Genomic DNA, 16,335 nt, shown 5'->3' with positions numbered 1-16,335 from the left:
GACTGGAAGCTATAATATTGATTACTGATTTCATAAATTGTCCGGGATTATTTTTCTAACACTGTTCTGTAGTGCTGTATCGTCCCGAACATCTGCGCGAAAGTTAGTCCATTCAAATGCCAAATAACCCAGTTTCTCATTTAACAATGGATCTAGAAACTCGAGTCTCAAAGCCGCCGAAATCTTTTTCCTGAACATCAACTAGGCGCAAAAAAAACCCATCCTGAACGGGGATTGTGAAAACTGTGGAAAGATAAACTTCAGCATTTATCTAGTCTCCCCACTTCACATACAATGAAATGATTTTCTCTGTCCGTAATGGCGAAACTACAAGGTTGCCCCCGAAGAATCCACGAACGTCGCAGAATATCTTTCTGCACTTCTAACACAGACAAATTAATCATAGCGGAAAGGATGACATTTTATGGTGTCATGCGAGCAAATCATGGTCTAGTCCAAATTAAAAGCAAAGGCTCCATCAACTGGTCAAACCATCCTTCAATAACTTGTTTAAAAATCATCATGCTCATCGTCATTGTTTCAACAACTTACACAAATCTCCGCTTGCACGATCGTACTGTCAACATTAAAAAAAGTATTACCGGCACCTGCATTCATCAAGGACAACCATACTTGGGTGGTTCCGTGGTTTTTACAATAAACTTCATTTAACTTACACAGAAATAATTCACTCAGAAAACTTGAAGGATACTACTAGAAGTAAGTTAGTTTAAAAGATAATTGTTTTCAGTGTTTGCTACGGCCTGTTCATTCATTTTAATCTCGGTTGGCGAACACCGGATTTTGATTTAAATTCCCAGCAAAAAAAAACTCACTTCTTAAATCTACGACATCCTCCTTCCTGAATTAAGTACACTACCCAAGTATACACAGAATTAAACCGGAGACAAATCCCATGATTTATAAATAATTCGCTTATATTGTACATTTCCCACCAGCACAGCAATTATGATTTGTAATACAATCGGTTCTAATTATGATGAATACTGTTGAAATTTTAATCACTGAAATTTGCCAAATCTTCTGAAAATATTTGAAATACGAGCAAACTTCAAAACTAAAACTTTATTTTTAAACAAAACATATATTTAAAGTTTCTACAAACTTAGCCCCAGCAACCTATGCCTTACCAGATGTTAACAGGTAGTTGACAGAAACATTTTCTTTCTCGTATTATTGCCGAGTGACGATGGGAGACTTAAAGTTATCCCTTTAACTCAAAAAGTTTAATCCCTGAGTAAACCTTCAAGTCTTTTTTCGCTTTGAGCAAACGCAACATGAGTCTGTCCTTTCAAATAATTGGCAGGCTGATTATCGAATCGAAATTTAATAACGGAGCTATGACCCGCCTCTAACATGAAGGCTTCACCAATAGGCACCAAGATTGGGTGGGCTCAAAGCCATACGCTATAACGTCGCCACGGCGAAAGCATCAACAGGAAAACGGGAATCATGTTCTTGTCAAACATCCACAAGGAACAGAGAAAAAAAAGTTTTCCGTACAGTATGTCAATTAGGCCCCTTTTAATTACTTATAAGGATAAAATAATAATTATGTCTTGTGCCATTTACGATTCTTCATAAATTTTAAAGCTAGGCATCGTTATTTCCTGATATCTGTTCTTCCTACTTTGTTATAGAACTGAATAATATATTGCAGTATTGACAAGGACGGCCAGTAGTGAAGACAAGTTATAAAAATAATCTTACCTCGAAATAATCAAGTTAAGAATTCCCCAGATTTTCTTTTTATTTCCTGCCCTTCCCTTCGAGAGAAATTTAACGGTCTGAAATGGCGGTAGTGCAGGCGGTGTTTTTTTTCTCTCCACGCCGGGATAGGATTTTCCTGTTCACTGCCTCCCTTTCGTCATGCCCTGTGTGTAAACTTGTTTTTCTCCTTCACCTCCTGTCTCGGAAAAGGCGAGGGAGGAAAAAAAAAGTCTCCAGCCGGCGCCGGGAAATCCGATTGGAGCCGCGTCGCGTGGGGACTGAGAGGCGCGGGGGAGGGCGGCGACCGTTGGGGGTGCGGGGAGGGCAGCGCGCGAGGTGACGGGCAGGCGGGCGGACGGTCGCAAGCCGTGGGCTCTGTGGAAGGAGGAAACGGCGGGGGTGGGGGAGGATGGGGACGATGGGGCAAGAGTTGGGTGGAATTGAGAGATGGGGAGCTAGGGGGGGAGCTGGAGAGTTTCGAGGGGATTAGGGAGCAAAAGTTGGCATGGAGGGGAGAAGTGGCATGAGATGAGGGGAGTAGAGGGCAACAGTTGGATGGAGCTGAAAGATGGGGAGCTAGGAGAGAAGCTGGAGAGTCTGGAGGAGAGAAATGGGGTTCGGGGATGAGGGGAGCAAAAGTTGGCATAGAGGGGAGAAGTGGTGAGAGTTGAGGAGGATGAGTTGAGATGGATGAAAGAGATAGGTTGAAAAGAACAGGGAGAGAAGGCCAGGGTGGCTTGGGTGAGAGATGGGGATTGATGGGGGTGGGGGAGTTTGGGTGGAGATGGGGCAGAGGTGGGGAGGAGTGGTTATACTGCACAAGAACATACCCTTCAGCCCAACTTGTCTGTACTGACTCAATGTAGATCTGAGCTATTCACATTTGCCTGTGTTTGGCCTGTATCCCTCTAAGACTTTCCAAGTACCTGTCCAAATATCTTTTAACCATTGTACCCATCTCTCCCTGGCAACTTGTTCCATGTACCCAGCACTATGTATGTATCAAAATCAGGTTTAATATCACTGGCATATACCGCAAAATTTGTTGTCATGAAATGGAAAAAGTTGTCTTTTGGGTCCTTTTTAAATCTTTCCCCAGTTATCTTAAAACTATGCCTTCTAATTTTGGACTGATCTACCCTGGGTAAAAAGATTGTGACTAACAGAGATAGTCTATTTTATCTACTCCCTTGTGGTTTTATATAATTCTATAAGGTCATCCCTCAGTATCCTATATTCCAAGAAAACTGTCCCAGTTAATTCAGCCTTTCCTTATAACTGAAGCATCCAATCATGGTAACAATGTTGCAAATCTTTTTTGCATTGTTTTCTACTCATAACACCATTCCTATGGGTGGGCAACCAGAACTCCAGAGTAATCAGCAAGAAAACAGGCCCTTTCGCTCAACTCATGATGACCGTCTAAGCTAGTGTCATTTGCCTGTACGTGTCCTATACCTCTCTAAAACTTTCTTTTCCATGTACTTGTTTAAATGCCTTTTAAATGTTGTTATTGTACCTGCTTCAACCACTTCTGGTGACTTGTTCCAAATGCACACTACCCTTTATGTGAAGAAGTTGCTCTTTGGGTCTTTGCCCTCTCACCTTAAATCTATACTTTCCCTTTCTCTGGGGACAAAATAGACTGTGCATTTATGCTATCTAAGCCCATCATGATTTTATACGCATCAGTAAAGTCATCCTCAGTTTCCTACACTCAAAGGAATAGAGTCCGAGGCTGCCCAATCTCTCTATAACTCAGACAATCCTGGCAACATTCCCATAAATCATCTTTGCAGCCCTTCCAGCTTAATGACGTCTTTCCTATAACAGGGTACAGGAAACAATATAAGATACAACAATATCTTGCACAGCTCCAACGTAACGTACCACCTCCTGTAGTGAGTGCCTTGACTAATGAAGACCAGCATGCCAGAAGTCTTCTTCACTACCTTGTCTGTGACACCAGTTTCAGGGAGATTGCTGTCACAGGCAGAAAGAGTAGTGAAGTATTTGTACTCCTGGGTCCCTCTGTTTTATAATACTGTCCAAAACCATCATTGTGAAAGAGTGATTTCCTGATTTAACTTCCCAAAATATAATGGTTTCCACTTTACTGAAATGAATGTCATTTACCATTTCTTGGCCCACTTGCCCAGCTGATCAAGATAGTGTTAATTTTTGAACTTCACTGTTTATGACCTATCTGCAAGCTTAGCATTGCACTTTCTCATCCTAATCACTTGTATAAATGATGTACAACAATGCAGGACACCACTAGTCACAGGCCTCCTGTCTGACAATACAGTGTTTCACCATTGCCCGCTGTTTCCTACCATTTAACTAGCTGTCTCTGGATCTCTTGTGATCTAAACTACCAGATTATCCTTCTGTGTGGGGCCTTGTCAAAGATATGCCTGAAGTCCAAATATACAACATCCAGCTCCTAGCCCTCATCAGTCTTTTTGATTAAATGTTAAAAAATATATTTGTGAGACAAGATTGTGATTTCAGCAATGACTTTTACAGCAATAGTATCATGTCACAACTCCTGTACTCATTGCCCTGCCTGATTGAGGCAAATGTGCCAAGTGCTGCCCTCCTATGTCACTACTTGCAGGGAATTATGTATTTTTACTCTTGGTTCTTTCTGTTGTACAACACTCAAAGCCCTAGAATTTACTGTGCATGTATAGCCTTAGATCTTTGTAAGCTTCAATAAGAGTATTCAATAACCTTCTTCACTATCCACTAAACCACCAGTTTGTCATCCAGTGAATCATGTTAACAATATTTTCATTCCAAGTAATTGAATAAAGATGACAAACAGTGGACCCAGCATTTATCCATGTGGCACACAATTGATTTGAAAAGAATGGCAAAGACATGAGGGGTGGGGGTGGGAAGATTAAGACAGAAGTGAGAGGAAGAAGGCAGAGGTGGGAGAAGAGAGAGAGGGTGAAAGGTGTAGATGAGAGTTGAAGGTCAGAGGAGACGAATTGGGGTGGGAAAAAGGGGATTGAAGAGACCAAGTGCAGTGAAGAGGAAGGTAGGGATAAAGTTAGGGTGATGGAAAGGAGGAGTCAAGAGTCAGGAATGGAGGGAAGCTTGTGGGGCATAGGTCAGTTATGGAGGACAGCAGAGCAAGGGTTGGGGGAGCTGGGGATATTGGGGGCAAGGTGATGGAGAGGAGGAGTCAAGAGTCAGGAATGGAGGGGAGCTTGTGGGGCAAAGAAGGTTGGGTATGGAGGACAGCTAAGGAAGGGTTGGGGAGCTGGGGATATTGGGGGCATATGGAGTTGGGAGACAAAGTGGAGCAAGTAGGGAACAGAGAGGGTCAGGGCAGAGAGTAAAGGATGAAGGGAGGTTTGGGGGATGGAGGGCAGTGTAGGGGCAGAGAGAGAGAGGCATGAGGGGAGCTTGGGGACAGAGAAAATAGAGATGGAGTAGAGAGAATAGGAAGGAGAGTTAGCGATAGAGAGAAGAGAAGGATTTGAGGGGGTTCGGAGACATTGAAGGAAAGGAACACATTAATGTAGATGTAAGCACTTCTGACTCTCGGCTCCAACTATCTTGGTTCAACCCTGACTTCAGGTGTTATCTGTGAAGTTTGCATGTTCTCCATGTGCCCTGTCATGAGTTCAAGTTCTGTTATGACTTCAGGTTCAAATTTATTGTCCGAGAGTATTAATGTCATGAAAATTATCTTTTTGCAGCAACATATTACAACCATGAGAAACATAAATTACATAAACTTAATACAAATCATACATAACTTAGACAACAAAATAAATGACAATAAACATAACAGTACGTGAGGGAAAAAGAGAATTCATGGTAGAATTGTGATTTTTCTGATTGGTTCAAGAAGCTTTTCACAGTGGGGAAGAAGCTGTTGTTGAACCTTGAGGTGGGACTTAAGGCTTCTATATTTTGTGCCTGATGGCAACAAGAAGAGGACACAATCCAGATGGCTTGTAACTTTAATGATGGAAGTCACCTTATTGGGTCATTGGCTTTTGTAGAGGTCCTCAGTAGTGAGCAGAAATGCACCTGTGATGGAATTGGCTGGCTCCACCACTTTCTGTAGCTTCTTGGGTTTACATGCCTTGGAGTATCCTTACCGGGCCATGATGCAACCAGTCACAATACTTTCCACTGTACATCTGTAGAAGTTTGTGTCCAACAAATTGATGCAAACACAAAAGAAGGCATACCAGGAATTCTCCTTAGTTAGGGGTTTTTGGAGATTTGGTTGGTATGTCACCAGAGACTTACAAATTTCTGTAGATGGATGGTGGATAGCATTTTAACTGGTTGTATCACAGCCTGGTTTGGAGCCACCAATACACAGGATCGCAAGAAGCTGCAGAAGGTTCTCAACTCAGCCAGCTCCATCATAGACACAGCACTCCCCACCATCAAGGAGACCTTCAAGTGGTATTCATCATCTGGGACATGCCCTCTTCTTGTTACTACCATCAGGGAGGAAATAGAGGAGCCTGAAGAACCAAACTCAATGATTCAGGAACAACTTCTTCCCCTCCTCCATCAGAATTCTGAACAATCCATGAATACTGTATTGTGTGTTTTTGAGGGTAAATATAAATATTTTTTCAAAATATTTATTGATTTTTGTGATTTATAAAATGCATGTGGTTTTGCACTGTACTGCTGCCACAAAATAACAAATTTACTGTCATGTGTCAGTGAATCAATAATAATTCTGATTCTGAGTCTTCAGTAACATGCCAAATCTCTTCAAACTTCAAAGAAAGCAGAGATACTTTCTGCACATACTTCCTGGTTGCATCTGACTGCTGGGTTCAAGATAGATCCTCCAAGATATTAACACTTAACTACGTGAAGCTGCTTGCCCTATCCAGTGCTGATCCTTCAGTAAGGAATGGTGTTAAATCTCCTGACTTCCCCTTCATAAAGTCTACAATCAATTCCTTGTTCATGCTGACATCGAGAGAGTGATTGTTGTTATGGCAGCACTCAACCAAATGACCTATCTCGAAATTCAAAGTAAATTTATTTTCGAAGTATGTCTATGTCACTAAATACTACCCTGAGATTTATTTTCTTGCAGGTATTCAGAATAGAATAAAGAAATATAATAGAATCAATGAAAAACTACACACAAAGACTGAAAAGCAACCAATGTCCAAAAGAAGACAAATTGCAGATGCAAATAATAATAATAAATAATACTGAAGACATGAGTTGTCGAGTCCTTAAAAGTAAGTCTTTTGGTTTTGTTCAGTGATCAAGTTCAGTGTTGTGAGTGAACTTGGCCATGTTGGTTTAGCAGTGTGATGGTTGAAGGGTAATAACTGTTTCTGAGCCTGGTGTTGTGGGACCTAAAGCTCCTGTAGGTAGCAGTGAGAAGAGAGCATCTCACTCCTGTATGACTCTTCGTCACCATCAGTAATACTGCCAATAACAGTAATGCTATTAGTGAATTTGTAGAATGCATTGCAACCGTGCTTAGCTACAGTAATGGTTATAGAGAGTGCAGAGCAAGGGGCTAGGCACACAAACCCAGAGATGTGCCAGTTTTGATGGGAGTAGTGATAATGACCTTGAGGTTTTCCACCAAGTGCTCTGGTTCCTCCCACATTCTGTTTGGTAGGTTAATTGGTTACTGCCAACTACTTCTAGGTGTTCTGATCGGAGAAACAGGTTGGGGATGATGGGTAAATGAAAGAGAATAGGTACAGTTAACTTGTGAAGGAATGAGTTGAGATTGCTTTGAAAGGCAATATATGTCATTTAACCCATTAAATATGTCATAAGAGAATCCAAACAATTAATACAAAAATGAGATAATTTGGAATGCAGGGGAGCAGGAGAAGAGGGTTAAGAGCAGAAGAGGTAGTACTGGACACTAGCTGGAGTTGGGGAGGGAGAAGAAGGGGAAAGCTGGGCTGCAGAATGAGAAGGAGAAAGTTTCAGCCGAGGAAAAAAGTGGGAGAAGTTTGGGAGGGAAGGTTAAAAGGCACATTTTGAAGCTGAAAAAGTGAAAGAGAAGGTGGTAAGGGAGAAGGAAGATACAGTTTGAAGAAATAGGGGAATGAGAGGGGGAAAATGAGGCACAGAGGTGGGGAGAGGAAGAGAAGTAGGGCATGGAAGGGATGGAAAGACAGGCACAGGAAGAGAGGGGCAAACATGGAAATGAAGGATGGAGAAGCAAGCATGAAATGACAATAGTATATAAGAGATGCCATAAATAAGAAAATGGAGAAGTTTATGAGGATGGGGAATGAATCAGAAGGGGAGTGGTACGGGAGGAGAGATGTAATATTTCTTGCAGGGGTAGCATTCAGTGTCCATCCATAATTGTTTCTTGTACTGAGTGATTTGCATTTAAGACTGAATCTCATTGGCTGAATTTTGGTTATGTATGCGTGTCTACTACTTAATGGCAGATTTCCTTCTTTGAAAGACATTAATAAACCAGATTAGATTGTTGCAACAATCTGTAGGTTCCTAGTCAACATTGTTGATACCATCTTTACACAACAAATGCGTTTATTTAGTTAGTTAATTAATTACTTAAATTTAAATTACCCAGCCACATGAGTGAAATTCAGACACTTAATCCAGTTGACAGATACCAGTCCAAAAACTTGATCACCCTTTTACTATACCATGGGTGGTAATCAGAGAGGATTAGTAAGGATAAACAGGATGGATGAAAACTGGCAAGGCCTAGTTTTGAGGGAGGATTGTTGTGGGTTGTGAAAGACTGTTCAAGAACCTAGAGGCATTTGTGTTCAAACTTATTTTTTATTTATTATGATACAGGGCAGAGTAGGCCCTTCCAGCCTTTGAGCCATGCCACCAGCAATCCCACAATTTAATTCTAGTTTAATCATAGGACAATTTACGATGACCAGTTAACCTACCAACTGGTACGTCTTTGGACTGTGAGAGGAAACCTATGCAGTCACGGGGAGAACACCTTCCAGGAAGCGAATTGAATTCCAGTTGCTGGTACTGCAAAGCATTGTGCTAACCACTATGCTACTGTACTGTACAATAAATTTATGTGATACACTAAATAAAATAGATCTGTTTCCTGTAGCTGAAGAGTCAATAAGCATTGGACTCTGTTATTTTAAACATGTTGGATAAAGAACTAGTGGTGACATGAGGTGTGAAGCAAATTGTGATCTTAAATGAACCACAAGCACAACTTAAACTTCTATAGCATCTTGCAAGGTATATCACAAAAACATAATCAGAGAAGTTTTGATAGTATTATAATGAAACGTTAGAGCAGATGACCTAAAAGCTTGCTCAAAGTAGTAGATTTTAAGTAGCATCTTGGAGGAGGAAAGGAGAGCAGATAGGTTCGTGGAGCTTTAGGTTTGGAAACTGAAACCATGGTCATAGCAGAGATTAAGAGGCCAGAATTGGAAGTTGTGAGACCCTAAATAGAATAACCAAACAAAATAAAAGGTTGGATGATATTGGGAGAGTTTTGAATACCAGTGTGATAATTTTAATTGGGAATTCAAGTAATATCTACAATGCTTTTAGGAAAGAGCAGAGTTGGAAGACCCATGTCTGATGGATGAGAATCACAAGAAGGAGAGAGAAAAGCATATGGCAGAAGATGATGTGACAATAGATGGAAATAAAGGTTGATTTTCTTCTGATAACCTAAGAGGACAATGGATTGCCCAGTGTCTTGAAGCAAAAGTATTCCTAGGTACTTCCTGTACGTAATAAAGTGGCACTGACTGTATGTTCATGGTTTTCTGCTGCTATGGCCCATCCACTTTAAGGTTTGACATGTGTACAGAGATGCTCTTTTGTACACCACAATTGACATGTGTGGTTCTTTGAGTTACTGTCACCTTCCTGTCAGCTTGAACCAGTCTGGCTGTTCTTCATTAACAAGGTTATTTTCCCCCACAGGACTGTCGCTCAATAGCACCATTCTTTGTAAACTCTAGATGAAGATCCTAAGAGGTTAGCAATTTCTGAGATACTCAAACTGCCCTTTTTGGCACCGGTGATCATTCCACAGTCAAAGTCACTGAGATTTCATTTCTTCCCCATTCTGATGTTTGGTCTGAACAAAAACTGAACCTCTTCACTATGTTTGCATGTTTTATGCATTGAATTACTAGTACATGACTGGCTGATCAGATATTTGCATTAACGAGGAAGTGTACAGGTGTATCTAATAAAGTGGCCACTGAGTATATAAAGGAAACTAATATTATTCTCAATATGCATCATCCTTTCAGAAACCCATAGGTTATGGAATAATAGAGATACACCCCTTTGGCCCTCAAATCTGCACCAACGATCAGGTATTCATTTTTACACTAAACCTACCCGAACCCAATTTTATTCTCCCTTAGTTCCTTCAACTTTCTTCCAGATTCTACTATTCATGTGTAGTAGGAGTAATGTACAGTGGCTAAATAACCTCTGGGATGTAGGAAGAAACCAGAGCACCTAGAGGAAACCATGCAAAATTTACAAGGACAGCACCAGAGCTAAAGAAGAAAGATGCTAGACCTATGAGGACAACTCTGCTAGCTGCACCACTGTGTTGCCTGTGTGTACACCAGTCGCAATCATAAAAACTACAGAATTTTAGGATTGTTATATACAGTAAATCTGAGGTTTGAAGAAATATGTTTGTAAATCAACAAAATATCTAGCAAAAAGGGAAGATTCTATTTGTAGTTCCCTCATGTGTTCACAACTTATACTGATATTGAAACTCAATTACGCCTATATTTTCTGTCATTGTACTATTAGATTTCGGACTGATTTTTGTCCCTAGTTTAGTAGCCAACTTCATAAAGACTTGTAGTTATTTCTGTAATTTTGTCTCATTTGGCTTACAATCAATGAAGTACTTTTGAAATGTGGTCAGTGTTTTAATGTAGGAAATTCAGCAGCCAATTTACATAGAGCAGATTCCTACAGTAATGTAATGGCTAACTATATTGATTTTTAGTTCAATATTCAAAGTATATTTACTATCAAAGTACATATATGTCACCATATACCTGAGGTTTATTTTCTTGCAGGCATGCTCAGTAAATCCAAGAAACGTAATAGAATCAATACAAGATTGAACCCAATAGGACAAACAACCAATGTACAAAAGACAGCAAACTGTGCAAATACAAAACAAATAATAACAATAAATAAGCAATAAATATCAAGAACATGAGATGATGTTACTTTGAAAGTGAGTCCGTTGGTTGTGGGAACTATTCATTGATGGAGCGAGTGAAGTTATCCCCACTGGTTCAAGAGCCTGATGGTTGAGGGGAAAGAACTATGAAACTACATGTATATTCTTATAAAAATAGTCATGTAGATTGAAGAATGAATGTTAATCAGTACACCAGAGGTCTATTCCCTCTTCTTTGAAATAAAGGCAAGGGATATGTTGTGGTCCATGTGTGACAACAAACAGGTTTAATTTAAGACCATAAGGTATAGGAGCAGAAGTAGGCCATTCAGCCCTGCGAGTCTGCTCCACTATACAATCACGGCTGGTCCAATTCTTCCAGTCATCTCAACTGCCTTCTCCCCATTCGCTTTGATGCCCTGGCTAATCAGGAACCTATCTATCTCTGCCTTAAATGCACCCAATAACTTGGCCTCCACAGCTGCAACAAATTCCACCGATTTACCACTCTGACTAAAGTAATTTCTCCACATCTCTGTCCTAAATGGATGTCCTTCAATGCTGAAGTCGTGCCCTCTTGTCCTAGACTCCCCAACCATAATTTGTCAGCTGACAGAGCAGCATTCCTTCATTTTTGCACTGAAGTATCAATTTAGAATCCAGAACTTTCTGATTCAGGTTCAATAATGTTACTAACTTATTATTATTGACTCACATACCTTTGATATAAACAAGTGTCTGCTTCATTTTTTAACTAAACCATGCCCAAACCTCTCCTGCATAATCAAAAACTATCGTAGCGCTAACTGGTATTTTATAAATTTACAATTATTTTCCACCTTTCAAAAGCTTCTCTCAATTGTTTCTTTAGTTATGCTTTAGTCTCTGTCTGATTTCTTATAAATCAGGTAGCAATGTTTATTTTGCCATTAAATTCACATGCAGAATTACACAGGTGGAAAGCATCTTAAATTAGTTGCAAAATCTTGCATGTTTAAGGAATGTGGACAAATTACAAAAGAACATAAGAAAGCTTTTGAAGAATCTGAACAGATATCCCAACTCTATAGTGACAAATAGATTAAAACAAAAATTGAAAAGAAAACGTACCCAATATCAACTATGTGGTTATCATTTCAGCCAAACCTCTGATGAAAGATTATTGAATTGGAAATTATGTTGCATGAGGTCAGTGTGGATGAAAGTCCTTAATACCACTACTCTCATTATTAATATTGCAGAATAACTATAAGGATATTGACAGCTCTACCATCAATTGATATTTCAGTTGCACCATGCATGGAACTTGAAGATGTGAAGGGTATGTGGAGAGTGGGAGAATATTGTTCTACTATTGAGACCAATGTTGGATCAGCTATGATTTTATTGAATGGCAGAGCAAGTTCAATGGACCCTTGGCCTCCTGCTTAGTCACTAACACTATGTCATAAAATATTTCACCCCATCCAGTTTCAAAGGGAGGCAATGAAGAAGCAGAGTCGAAAACTAATTGCTGAAGGAACGCAGTGGGTTAAGCAGCATCTGTGGACACAAAAGGACAATCAGCACCCCAGGTCTGGACCCCGTGGAAGAACCATCTATTGATCTTCACAGTGAATATGTTCAATGACTGCAGCCACTATTTTCTGGAATTGTCAAGAAGTTACCTTCTGCTGAGAGAAGGAATTCTTCTTTATTCAGGTCAGAATTAGACAATTCCTTTTTCACAAACTTATTTCCTTGTTTCTAAATCTAAGGAGAATATCCTTACAGTATCTATGCTGTCAATCCTCTTCAAACTCAATTATATTTCAGTGAGAATGATGACTTCTTCAAGAGGGGATTTGATACTGTTGACTTTTCATCAATCATGGCATTGTGTTTAGGTGTTGGGACATTATGTTGCATTTGTTCAAGAATTTGTTGAAGTCATACCTGAAGTATTGTGTACAGTTTTGGTTAACCTTGTATAGGAATGTTAACATTAAGCTGGAAAGAGTTCAAAGAGGGTATAGGTAGGGTAAATGCACATGGTCTTTTTATTCCAGGAAAGCTAATCAAAAAACTAGAGGGCATAGATTTAAGTTGAGAGGGGAAACATTTAAAATAGACCTTAAGGTCAACTTTTTCACACAGAAGATGGTGCATATATGGTAGGAGCTGTCAAAGGAAGAGTTGAGGCAAGTACAATATCAGCATTTAAAAATAATTGGAGCGGTACATGAAAAAAGGTTAAGAGAGAATGGACCATATAGGGGTAAATAGCTTAGATGGGCATCTTGGTCAGCATGGACAAGTTGGGTTGAAAGTTTTTTCCTGTGATATATTTCCCAATGACTATAATTTACAACACATGGCACAGCTGTGCATCTGATTGTTTTCATACCTAGGGCATTTTCCCATAGGCATCATTATGTACAAGGCAATTGGTTGTATTTTAGCCAATTATGTTATAGTCCACTGTTGCTCATCCAAACTATATTGATTTGCTAGAATGGATCTTGGATCAATTTTCCAAAACTGGCTGGCCAATTTAATCTGCAGGCTGGACATCCAGAGCAGAAATTTCAAATCATTGTGATTTCTGTTATCTTAAAAGGCTGAGATGAATTTTTGGCAAATCTACACATTTGCTGCTATAAATTATACATGATGTTGCACATCAAGGGTGTGGATTTTAATTCAATGTACTAAAGTATATTATATTTAAATTACGGATTCTGCAACATAAGGTCAGGAAATATTAAAAATTGTTAACAAGCTTGCATCCAAGACATCGTAAAGGCAGGACAGTAATGACATTCAAAGTGCAGACTCACAGACTTTTTTTTAAAAAACAGGAAAGAATGAGATCAGCTGATAGGACTATGCAGCCAAACAACCTTGGAAATAGGAAGCAGACAAGACTGGAGTATATCACTGGAAAATCTGTTTGGAGTCACAGTGACATAAAGGGCAAAGTATTAGAAATGCACAAAGGGTGGTGACATATTTGAGAAGAAAGGAGCCAGTGGTGTCAGTTTATTTTCTGCTTGGATTATTTTTCCGGATATAGCCCCAAATATAAAATATTTCCTTTGTCTCTGTCGTTGACCTTTTCTGTGCTTTGTAATTTCCTACTTAAATTTTAACTCTTTCATCACAAATTAGTCACATTTCTAACTGACTGACTAAATTTGCTGAGAGAACCAGACTTGAGAAATGTGCCTTCTCTGAAACTTACTTAGGTCCTAAAAAAATATTCAATACTTCACTACAGCATAATAAGAGCATAAGTCATAGGAGCAGAATTAGGCCATTCAGCCCATCGAGTCTACTCCGCAGTTCCATCATGGCTATCCCGGATCCCACTCAAACCCATACACCTGCCGTCTCACCATATCATTTGATGCCCGCCCTGACTGATCAGGAAACCATCAACCTCTGCTTGAAATATACCCACAGATTTGGCCTCCACCGCAGTCTGTGGCAGAGCACTCCACAGATTCACTACTCTCTGGCTAAAAAACAATTCTCATTACCTCTGTTCTAAAAGGTTGCCTCTCAATCTTAAGACTGTGCACTCTAGTCTTGGATACCCTCACGATAAGAAACATCTCCACATCCACCCTATCTAGACCTTTCAACATTTGGTAGCCTTCAATTAGATCCCCCTGCATTCTTCTAAATTTCAGTGAGCACAGGCCCAAAGCTACCAAATGCTCCTCGTATGTTAACCCCTTCATTCCCAGAATTATCCTTGTGAACATCCTCTGGATTCTCTCCAATGACCAGATGTCATTTCTGAGATGGGGGACAAAATTGTTGACAATAAATGCCAACATTGTATTTGCCTTCTTTACCACATACTCAACCTGTAAACTAACTTTCTGGGAGTCCCTCTGAGTCCCTCTAAGTCCCTCTGCACCTCTGTTGTTTGAATCCTCTCCTCATTTAGGTAATAGTCTGCACTATTCTTCCTTTTACCAAAATGCATTATCATACATTTCCCAACACTGTATTCCATCTGCCACTTTTTTGCTTATTCTTCCAGTTTGTCTTAAGTCCTGCTGCAGTCACATTGCTTCCTTAGCATTACTTACCCTTCCATCTATCTCTGTATCATCTGGAAACTTTGCCACAAAGCCATTAGTTCCTTTATCCAAATCATTGGCAAACAATGTGAGAAGTCACAGTCCCAATACTGACCCCTGAGGAGCACCACTAGTCACTGGCCGCCAACCAGAAAAGGCCCCCTTTATTCCCACTCACTACATGCTGGCTGTCAGCCATTCCTCTGTCCATGCTAGTACCTTTCCTGCAATGCCACAGGATTTTATCTTGTTAAGCAGACTCATGTGTGGCATCTTATCAGATGCCTTCTGAAAATCCAAGTAAATGACATCCACTGCCTCTCCTATGTCCACCCTGGTTGTTACTTCCTCGAGAACTCTTAACAGATCTGTTAGGCAAGATTTCCCTTTACAGAAATCATGCTGCCTTTGATTTATTTTATCATTAGTTTCCAAATACCCTGAAACCTCATCCTTAATATTAGACTCCAACACTTTCCCAACCACTAAAGTTAGGCTAACTGTAAGTTCCTGTCTTTTGCCTTCCTCCCTTAAAGAGAGTGGAATGACATTTGTAATCTTCCGGTCCTCTGGGACCATGTCAGAATCAAGTGATTCTAGAAAGATCATGACCAATGCATCCGTTATCTCTTCAGCACCCTCTCTTAGGACTCTGGGATGTAGACCATTTGGTCCAGGGGACTTGTCCACCTGAAGATCTTTGAGTTGGCCTAGCACTTTTTCCTTTGTAATAGCAATGACATTCACTCCTGCTCTCTGACGCTCGTGGACCTCTGGCACACTGCTGTTGTCTTCCATAGTGAAGACTGATGCAAAGTACCATTAAGTTCATTTGCCATTTCTTTGTCCTCCATTACTACCCCACCAGCATCATTTTCCAGTGGTCTAGTATCAACTCTCACTTCCCTTTTACTCTTTATATAACTGAAAAAAACTTACCATATTTTTTGGTTTATTTGCCCTCATATTTCATCTTTTCCCTTTTTATAGCTTTTTTTAGTTGCCATTTGTCAGATCTTAAAATTTCCCAATCATCCAACTTCTCACTCACTTTTGCTACCTTGTATGCCCTTTCCTTGGCTTTGATGCAGTCCTTTACTTCCCTTGTTAGCCAATGCCCTTTCCTTGGTTTTGATGCAATCCTTAACTTCCCTTGTCAGCCACGGTTTCCTACCCCTGCCATTAGAGAACTTCTTCATGGGACATATTGATCCTAAGTCTTGTGAATTATTCCCAGAAACTTCAGCCATCTTTGCTCTGCTGTCATCCTCACCAGTATCCTCTTCCAATCCACTTGGGCAAGCTCCTCTCTCATGCCTCTATAACTCCCTTTATTTCAGTGGGATACTGATACTT

General features: G+C 40.1%; 1 protein-coding gene across 3 annotated transcripts in view; it reads right to left on the bottom strand.

The window, feature by feature from the left end:
• The window catches only part of LOC140186194 (transforming growth factor beta receptor type 3-like), a 148,031-nt gene extending 146,036 nt beyond the window's left edge, over positions 1 to 1,995 (bottom strand). The window contains exon 1 of one of the 3 annotated variants that reach the window (XM_072240152.1): positions 1,732 to 1,995. The gene's annotated coding sequence lies outside the window, so the exon portion shown is untranslated. Of the gene's footprint in view, positions 1 to 1,151; positions 1,306 to 1,731 lie in introns of those variants that run through there. The other 2 variants (XM_072240149.1, XM_072240150.1) reach the window with 2 other exon arrangements.
• Between the last annotated feature and the right edge of the window lie 14,340 nt (positions 1,996 to 16,335).

Source organism: Mobula birostris, chromosome 22 (assembly GCF_030028105.1).
Source record: "Mobula birostris isolate sMobBir1 chromosome 22, sMobBir1.hap1, whole genome shotgun sequence".
NCBI lineage: Eukaryota > Metazoa > Chordata > Chondrichthyes > Myliobatiformes > Myliobatidae > Mobula > Mobula birostris.
Note: the sequence above shows the minus strand (reverse complement) of the source record. Positions and strands in the feature narration are given on the sequence as shown.